Source organism: Esox lucius, chromosome 11 (genome assembly GCF_011004845.1).
Source record: "Esox lucius isolate fEsoLuc1 chromosome 11, fEsoLuc1.pri, whole genome shotgun sequence".
Classification (NCBI taxonomy): Eukaryota; Metazoa; Chordata; class Actinopteri; order Esociformes; family Esocidae; genus Esox; species Esox lucius.
The window spans coordinates 23,046,124-23,056,251 of record NC_047579.1 but is presented as its reverse complement, the minus strand read 5'-3'; positions in this window follow the sequence as shown (position 1 = coordinate 23,056,251).

The following is a 10,128-nucleotide window of genomic DNA, read 5'->3' as shown; positions in this document are numbered from 1 at the left end:
TAGCCTCCAAGACACCAAAGTGGGAACTTACAAATATAATGCCACCAGGAGGCGATCCTAACCATGGGTCATCTTGGTGGACTACAAAGCCACATTGGAAGAAGTTAAAAATATTCAATGTGCAGCCACCTTTTCATCTCCATGTTCTGTATACCAGAACCCTTGAACATCTGTTCCACTAGGGGGTCAGTGGACGTCTCCCCTGGTACATGGCAAACCTCTGGGAAACATGAGGTTGTTATTCTCCTTTTCCTGAGCTGATGCCATTCTGTGCTGCTGCTCTGCTCCCTTGTACCATCCTCGATTTTATGTGACATCTTGTAGGTTGTCTCTAATGCGTAGTCATGGAGCTGCTCTTGATGAATAAGGATGTACACACACCGAGAAGATGGAAGCTAGCATGCCATCTAATGGAAGTGGTGATGTAGAATGGGCATCAGGTATCTTCACAATTTAATGTGTTTTTGAGGTTGTTAAGACACTGCCAGCTTGCACTGGTCCAAAGGCAGACCTAATCAGAGGAATGTTGGCTGGCATGTCCACAGTTGTCACATGAGGGGCAGTTAGTGGAGTAAAGTTAGCATATGTTTCTGAGACGTGGAGAAGTTCCATTTCAGGCATTTGTCCATGGAGAGCTTTGTAGAGGGAACTACTGCAAAATATTTTAAGCATTTTGGGGCGCATAATTGATGACAATAACATGGATTATAACAGATTTACAAAAAATAGCACATTTCTAAAACATTAATTTGAGGTGCCTCTAACCTTACCTTATTCCATCAGCACACAAGATAGTTGGTTTCAGAACCTCCATGGTATCAACCGGACCAGGCTTCACACCCTAAAGAACAAGGAGTAACAATCTTTTGCAACAGACTTACTGTTACATAGGATAACTAATGTATGTGCATTGTTTTGGGCACTGTTAAGATTCACAAGTGTTCTTTGCTTGTGCCAACGTTGTTCTGTCTTTGTGCAGCTGTGAGCAGGTGGTGCAGCACAAGTCTTGAGTAGTGAGAAGTTGAGTAGTGGTAAAGCACATGTAATTTACCACAATGTATCCAGGTTAGGACTGACAAGGTGCACAACTCAGGCCCTCAATGTAGGCCATAAATGTTTGGTCATATCACAGGCAACAGTTCCATGAAGTACAGCCAGTAACATTATTGTTAGCAGTAGGCTAACTGCTCTAACAAAGCCATCCAATCAGAATTTACCAAATTGTAGCTTATAGGCAAATGTATGTACATAAAAGGATAGATAATAGAATTGGCTGATGTCATAGAACCACTATTCATCAAAAGGGAGCAATTTGGCAGCCATCTTACCTGGGACCTTTTCTAAAACAGCAATAAAAGATACACTTGTAGTTCCTTAATATTATATAAATAACCACTGTCATGCAGAGCAATTCCTCTGATTTTCAGAATATTAACAAACTAATCCATTTGAAATTGTTTTAAATAATTTGTTCATTTGAAAGTACAAATGGCTATATTGTAGTTAATGTAGGAAGACACAAAATAGTACTTTAAAAACAGGGCAAAAATATAATTTTTATTTATTTCCTATGATGACAATTAACTGTGATTCTACATTATAACACATGTTATCTAAATTCATTTAAATATTATAATTTAATTTCAATGTACATATTACTATTTTAGTTACAATAAGTTGAACAGAGCTAGCTAGCTAACTGAATTTGTTATGCTAACTGTAGTGTGGTAATTTGAGGGCAGAAATAAGAGTAGGCTATAGCTAGGCTACTTTTTCTGGACAAAAGCTACCCAACGCCATATACTGGTCATATCCAGTAATAATGTGTAATAATTTTTTGTGTGCAACATACATTCATAATTTACTGTTGCAAGATTGCTGAGACCATTAATAATAAAAAAAATGATTCCAACTTCACTACTATCGTTTGTCCATTTTCTGGAGCAAGATGCTGATGCACAAAATGCCACCATGTCTAGTGTTTAGCAGATCAACATTTCTGAACTGTTTCCAGGTAAGCCGGACCTATTGGGACATCAGGTAGAACTAAAGTTGCCACGTAAGCATCTGGAACACAGAGCAATAGAAAAAGGTGGCGTGGTCTGATGAATCACGTTTTATTGTACATCACAAGGATGGAGGGGTGCATGTGTGTCGCTTACCTGGGGAACACATGGCACCAGGATTCACTATGCGAAGGAGGCAAGCTGGCGGAGGCAGTGTGATGCTTTGGGCAATGCTGGGAAACCTTGGGTCCTGCCATTCATGTGGATGTTACTTTGACACATACCACCTACCTAAGCATTGTGGCAGACCATGTACACCCTTTCATGGCAACGGTATTCCCTGATGGCATTGGTCTCTTTCAGCAGGATAATGCGCCCTGCCACAAAACAGAATTTTTTTAGGAATGGTTTTGAGGAACACAAAAACAAGTTCAAGGTGTTGACTTGGCCTCCAAATTCCAAAGATCTCAAACCAATCAAGCATCTGTGGGATGTTCTGGACAAAGAAGTCCGATCCATGGAGGCCCCACCTTGCAATTTACAGGACTTAATGGATCTGCTACAAACTTCTTGGTGCCAGATACCACAACACACCTTCAGAGGTCTCGTGGAGTCCATGCCTGTGCATCAGGGCTGTTAATGTTATGGCTGATCGGTATAAGTGTGTGTACATATGCGGGGACATAATATAACTTATGGCTACCTACGACCTCCAATGAGATCACGTTGCATGTTGTCAGGCACCAGCAATGAACTTCAAATGCATATGCAAAGCCTATAATCATGACTACACATTGAGAGTTTTCTTGTGCAAGCAATAATGTAATAAAACTAAAATGCTACTTAAGAATATACAGCAAATGTAATTGTGATAACTTTAAATGGTGGATCTATGTACCAAATGTGCCAATTATATCTAAATGGTTCATTCAATATGGAGTAAAATGCTGTCAAATTTGAAGCTGACAGTCTATACTTTAACCTTATCTTTATTGGACAATAACCACCACAGACACACACCACTGGACTTCCTTCAATTAGAATTTCCATGAGAACTGAGAAAACAAAAAGAAAGGATCCAAAAAAATCCAAAAAATAGGCAGTTCTTCGAACTCCAACACTCCAAATATATTGATATAGATATGTATATGCTGGACACATAACAATGTCCTTCCAACCTTTATCTGCAATGTTATAGTCTAGGGGTGTCCAAACGGTTCCATGGAGGGCCGAGTGTCTGCAGGTTTTAGTTTTTTCCTATAAATGTACATAAATGTTTCCCAGTTCAGACCTAAACAACCAGGTGAGGGTAGAAACTAACCAATTAGTGACCTAATTAATCAATCAAGTACAAGGTGAGAGCGAAAACCCACAGACACTCAGCCCTCCATGGAACCATTTTGACACCTCTGTTATAGCCCTCAGAAATACAGATTAGGTACCTAAATTGTGAAACTATTAATATTATTTGGGCAGGGCTTTCCGGTTTGATTTGACAGGTGGGCAGGGCTTCCGGTTTTGTAGGTTTGATGGGTGGGACTTCCTGTGTGACGTATGGACCACCTTTATCACGTGTGTTAGGGTGGAACTTCCGGAATGATGTATGCATGTCCAGTGACTTTGTAACTTATGATTGCATTGTTGGGTTCATGATTGGTGTTTTACAACGAGTGATAAACACCCCAGAAGTGTTATAACAGTTGTAAACATTTTTGATATGTTGATGTTACCATAAGTGGGTTTGTAATAGATGTCAAACTTTCATGTTTTTTTTACAGTGTTTGATTAACATGGTGTATAGAATTTCATGTGTGAGAGCATTTATTTAATCTTGCTGTTTTGTGTAAGATATAAGGGGTCGGGACTTACGATTTAGGAGAGTTTCTGCCCAAAAAACTTTTTTATATGAAATGTGTCTCAAGATCAGATCCATCCATTGTAATGGTTACTAAAATCACCATTAGTACAAACTGTAGTGTATGCAGGTTGATGAACATCCCATGTTTCTCACTAGGTTTTTAATCCACCATAGCACTACGTTGAACACACATAGTGCGCGTGATGTTGTTATTCTGAAGGAACAAACTATGCCTGGATCGAGCAGACATTATGGCTAGGTGGATTGTATTGTGGTTGTGTTTAAAATATTGTTAAATATAAAAATTATGTGTATGTATGAGTAATGATGATTTGTGAAATCAAAATGGGTATTTTAAGTCAGTATTAACTTTTGAGTTGCATTATATGGCAAACGTTACAAAGTTACCTTGAAGGTTGAATTTAAATTTGAATGAACAATGGTGATTCGTTGATAGTTTCTGTTATTTCAGGTAAACAAAACTTTTGTAAGTGTGTTTTCTTTAATGTACAAGCATTAACGCGAGATTGTTTTCTTCAAATTGATATAATTTTTTAACAGACAACAAGGCTTATAAACTGTAGTATTTCTGAGTTCGAGAAACCTTGTTTGTGTGTGTGTGTGTGTGTGTGTGTGTGTGGATGCAGGACTTCTGGGTAAGATGTGTTGCATTCTTGTAATGATTTGAAGCATTTTGTGAAATCCGATTTTTCTTTGCTGAATTCCGGACTATATGTTTAAATGATGTTTGAAGTGATTTATTATGATAAACACTGGCTAGTGTATCTAAGCAGACGAGTTTGTCATTAATAGATACAATTAAATGACTTGATGTCATGGCTGAGCTGCGATAACTAACAAGAACAGTGTTTCTACCACACCGTGAGTATCAATGTGGTTGTCAAACGTATACAACTACCTGAACTAACAAGTTAAGCTGTATCCATATCGCAATTTTAATTAATGTAACTGGTATAGTTGTAACATGAAGAACGATGACACATAACCAATGACAAAGTTAAGAGCCATAAACGTTTGGAGGCGTCCCGGTTGTGTTGTCATTATTAAATCAAATAGCCATTACATGTTGATAAAACTAGCAAAATAATAGTACAATCCAATTCCAAACTAACTGAAAAGATCCAAACACTTAACAATAAAAAACAATAATAAAAAGGATTATTTGGCCTATGAGGCTTTATTATTCCTTAAATGAAATGAAAATGCAATCGACACACCTTGCCCTGACAAAACACTATGGCATTGCAGTCGTGGCGATCATGATGATTGATCTCCACCATACACATCAAGTATCAGATTACTATCAGTCCAACCCGTGTCCATCAGAAACAGACCTAACATGATTAATGAAATATTAATGAAATTAATGTAATTGGTCAGACAAGTATCAGTGACCAATGTTTGGGCATTGATCATATGTAGTCCTTTACCTGACTTATGAGGAATGAACATACATACATATGAGATCAAAATGCCATTCAATTTAGGAAACTATTGATTGTAAGGAATGAAGCTAGATTCCCATCAAATGTCTTGTACTTCTAGTCTTCAGTCATCTCTGTCTTGTGATGTAAAGTTCCAATATCAGTTATTGCATTCAGTGTGATGAGGACCCAGCAAATTGCCTGGATGTCCTAACAAGTCAGTGTAGGTGTGTAGTGGAGTAGTGAGTTTCATAACTTCACTAACTCAGGATTAACACCATAACAGTGTCTTCCTCTGTGTTGGGACCATGTGACCTTTCCAGTCAACTGGCCCATGTTACTCTGACCTGTAGTATGTGGAGTCCTTCAGGACTCAGCTGGATTTTCCTCTCATCTCGCTGTCGATGTTTCATCTAGAAATGGAGTGAGAAGCCAAGTTATCTGACCCTGGCATCGTTCTGCCATATGAGTGGTCAGGAAGATTTGGAACAGATTTGATCAGTGTGGTTGTAGAAATCCTTCTTGAACATGTTGTTGGTATTCACACTCGGTGGTCTGTGTCCAGTCAGTGACGTGATGCATCATTAGAAATGGGGTTGTGATGTCCCAATCTGTTGAAAGTATAACTGCAAACGATTAGTGTGCTTCAACAGTCCATTTGACTTTCATCCACTGGTTATTGTTCCGTCAACTCGCAACAATGAAGACAATAGATCGGTTTTGAAAACTTGTGGATCTATGCTCAATAATCAATAATTAAAATGTTAGACCTTACATCTAACAAAACAAAATTCAAATAAACAAATTAAAAACAAATCCTGTGAATGGAAGATGTACAACATAACAGATGCCAATGCTCCGTTATAACTATGCAAACTGAAGAAAACTCAATTTTCATGCAACCCCTTACAAACACCAATTTGATTTGCCTGGAGCCATAAGCTCAACTCATTCCATTCATAATCAATTATCATATAATACATCCCCCCCTGCTTTCCCTTCATTAAGTCAATGAAAAGTGACACCATGAGAGAAAGCAGAAAAATGACAAATACGGCCACAGGAGGCCCCATCCTAAAGCCGCACTGGCCATCATTTCAGGACGGACATGATAAGTAGACACTTGGTAATAGGGATGGATCTGGAATTCATTCAAGAAGGTGTTGCATACTGTATATTCATATTAAAAAAACTAAATCAACATGAAAACAAACACAATCAAAGACATCAAATGTGTAACTTGGTCACTTGTGTGAAGGATTTATAAACCATATAACCCATTGAAAAATGTATTTTAAAGCTAAACAGCTCTTATTTTTAATTACACTTCAGAATCTTTTCTCAGATCAATGAAATTGGCTATCATGTATTTATAAACTCCTGTAGTTTGGTGGCAGATACCTAACTAAATAAGCAAATTGCCCTCTAGGGGAATGTCTGTTTAACTATTATTGCGATGTGTAACCTACTGCAACCACCAGGGCAATTGTATTAGCATAGTGTAATGAGTAGGGCAGGTTGTTTATCGTGTTGTCCTGCTCTCCTGTGGTCCTTGTATGTTGTTGTCTTGTCCATACCCTAGTTAATTAGGTTGATGTCTAACACCGGTGCTTCACTCCCAGCTGTCTTGTGTTAGTCTCGTTATCTGTCTATTTAGTTCACTCCCTTCGTGTGTGTTGTTTCATGTCACTGAGTTTATTTGGTGAGTGTCAACCTTTGTATTAACTGTGTTGAATATTGGATGTATAAGACGCAGTGTTGCGCACTTCTATTTCTATCAGTTAAAAGGTATAGTTTCCGTTTGTTGTTTGGTTTTGTTTCCTTTTAAAATATAAACCCATGAACGTGAGACATGCCTGCGCCTGGTTCCTATCCAGCACCCCACAACCATCATGACAGTTAGAGCACCCAAATTTAGCATTTTTAAAGGTTATGGGCCAACTACCTCATGAGAAACACAAATGAACCACAAAAATTGTAGGGAAATTCTTCAACTCTGTTTCGTTTTGCAATTTTATTCTTAAATATTGTCGGTCAGCCAAACACTAAATTATAATTTAATGCACATTTTCACCATGCCTGTTGGAAGACATGTTATTCTTCTTCAACTTAATTGACATATGTTAACCAAAGGTTTAAATTCTATCCTATCCAATGCTTTTGAAGTTGTAAAGAGTGCTCCCATACCTACACAGTAACTTAACGTTATTGTGGAGATTCCAAAACATTCATAAAAATAATGAATAAACTAAAAACAGATATGACCACCCAATTACGCATATGTCTTCTTCTAACCCAGGGCAGTGTGTGGGGGGATTGGCTCAAGCACTCCCCCTGCGCTGCTCTTTGAACCAAGGGTGGGACTATTTTTGTCAGTTAACCTTTTCAGAACTGAGACAAGTTTCTAACTTGTTCTATAAAACACAATGTCATCTCTAACTAGAGAAACATAAAAAAAACATATACAAATTTTCTTAATTAACCCTAGCCAATTTAGCACTTACAATAAAATTGTATATTTAATTTTATGGGATAAACTAATTTTTTGCTATTTTCACCCTTTCTGCTATAATTTCTTTTGAATAAAACCAAATTATAACATACATTAAAATCAAACTGAGTGCACATGTAAAGCCATGTTTTACCTAATCTAAGAGACACCTGTGCCTAAATCTAACCTCAGTTGTGCCAACATTAATTATGATGTTGTAGGAACAATACCAACACGGCGGTATATCAAAGTCATCAATATTTCCTCCTTTTCTCGCTCTCCCCCATGTCACCTGCTCTCCCTGCCCTGTTGGCATCCTCATCCTCTCTCTCTTTACTCTGAACACCCCAGAGTGAACATGAAATAAATATTATCAGTAAACAAGTGGTGTTTCTTGCCATGAAGTTCTGGAATGGATTACTAAACATTTCTGATCTGAATGGTAATGATTATTATATCAAGAAACAGACTAATCTCTTGTACTGCTGTATAGTTCTGTCCTCTGACTGGCACTCACTTTCTCACCGCTCTTAACTTTTCTGAGGTTGCCCAAAAAATGCCACCCTTCCTCTTGCTCATAATGACAATCACTGTGAATGAAAGCTGACTGTAATCAGTCAGCTTGCACTTAAATTAAATAGCAATATTAATGTTTGTGTCACGTCCTGGCTGTGCCCTTAGCCATCTCTGCGCTGGGCTCGGGGCATAGCCAGGACAGGACAGGAGGTGGCATCTAGCCACCTCTAATCCTTTTTGGTCTCCCCAATTGGAGGCAGGTGTTGGTCATTGCCTCCAATTGGGGACCCTATTTAAGTTCATTGTGTTGGCCATGCTGATGTGGTTCATTTTGGTTTTTTCCCCTGTTGAAGATTTTCAACCCACGTCACTGGTTGCTGCGTTTTGTTTTGTTTGATTCTTTCTGTTATTAAACATGGATTATTTGAACAACTTCAACTCTGCGCCTGTGTCCTACCGCAACCTCGTACGTGACAGAATGAACCACCTGAAAGAGACACGGCAGAGATGGACGGTAGGGGAACTCCTCTGTTGGCCTGATAGCAGAGGTGGGGGACTCGAGTCATATGACTTGACTCGAGTCACAATTTTCCGGACTTGTGACTTGCTTGATTAAAGTATGAAAATGACTTGACTTTGACTTGAGAACAAGTTACTTGAGACTTGACTTGAAGTGGAAGACTCGACAATGACTTCAACTTATAATAAACAAACAGCAATACAATTATTTTATATGTTGTGACATTAGCACCACTAATCAGCACCACTAATCAACGCTGCCTTTAACGCTGCACAATTCAAACCGCGCCAAACATGGCAGACCGTAACGTTAGTTGAGCTCCACAAATAGTATCGTTTGGATACAAGGACTTTGAACTGGACCGTGTGAATAAAAAAAGATTTGCCAGATGCAAAATATGCAACACAAGAGTATCTGACACTACAACGTCAAATGTCATTCTTCATTTTAAGAACCACAAGGAAAGGTAAGAAAGTAATCTCTTTATATTCAGTTTCACTAAGATCTATAACGATTAAGTTACTAATGTAATGAATGAATCTTTTGTTTGTCATAATTTGGCCTTGGTTGCATATTATGTTTTTGTTTTTTTCTTGTTAGAAATGTGACCATTATCATTACTAAATACGTCTGGTAAATAAATGTAAGGGAATTTGACTAACAGTGGCATAGCCTGAATTTTAATGTTGATGGGCATCTTAAAATGAGCGGGCATGTATATTATTACACCTAGGCTATAATGTTTGCATTAAATGTGCGCATTTTCAAGTGTTTGTGGACTGCGTGTGGAAACTAAAAAGCATTGTGCTTACACCATAAGTTAACTTTACTGCATGAAAGGCTAACATGGAGGCGCCGATGTGATTACTAGCACCTAAACATTTCGAAGAGTTTTATTATTTATTTTTTTACTCATACAGACAAGAATAATTACAGCGTAATTACATATTAGGCAGTTTTTCAGTCACAATAATTAGTTTATAAGGTTGTTATTATTAGCCCTTATTACATGGATTGGCTGAATTCCAGTGCAGAATGCGTGTTATTTCTTGATAACAGACCGTTGCCATGAAAAACAGCGCGTTGCTATGGACGCAGCAGGATTCTAACCAGAGACGGAACGGACTATTTTATTTAGAAGAAGCAATCGTTTTTAAATCAATAAATTCCTTTTGAAATCAATATTTTGTGTCAAATTGTTGATTTATTTGGTAGGTAGCCATGTAATAAGCGGGCTAAGGTATAGCGAGGCGGTTGTTATAGCGAATACAACCCCTTCAGGCTGATTCAAG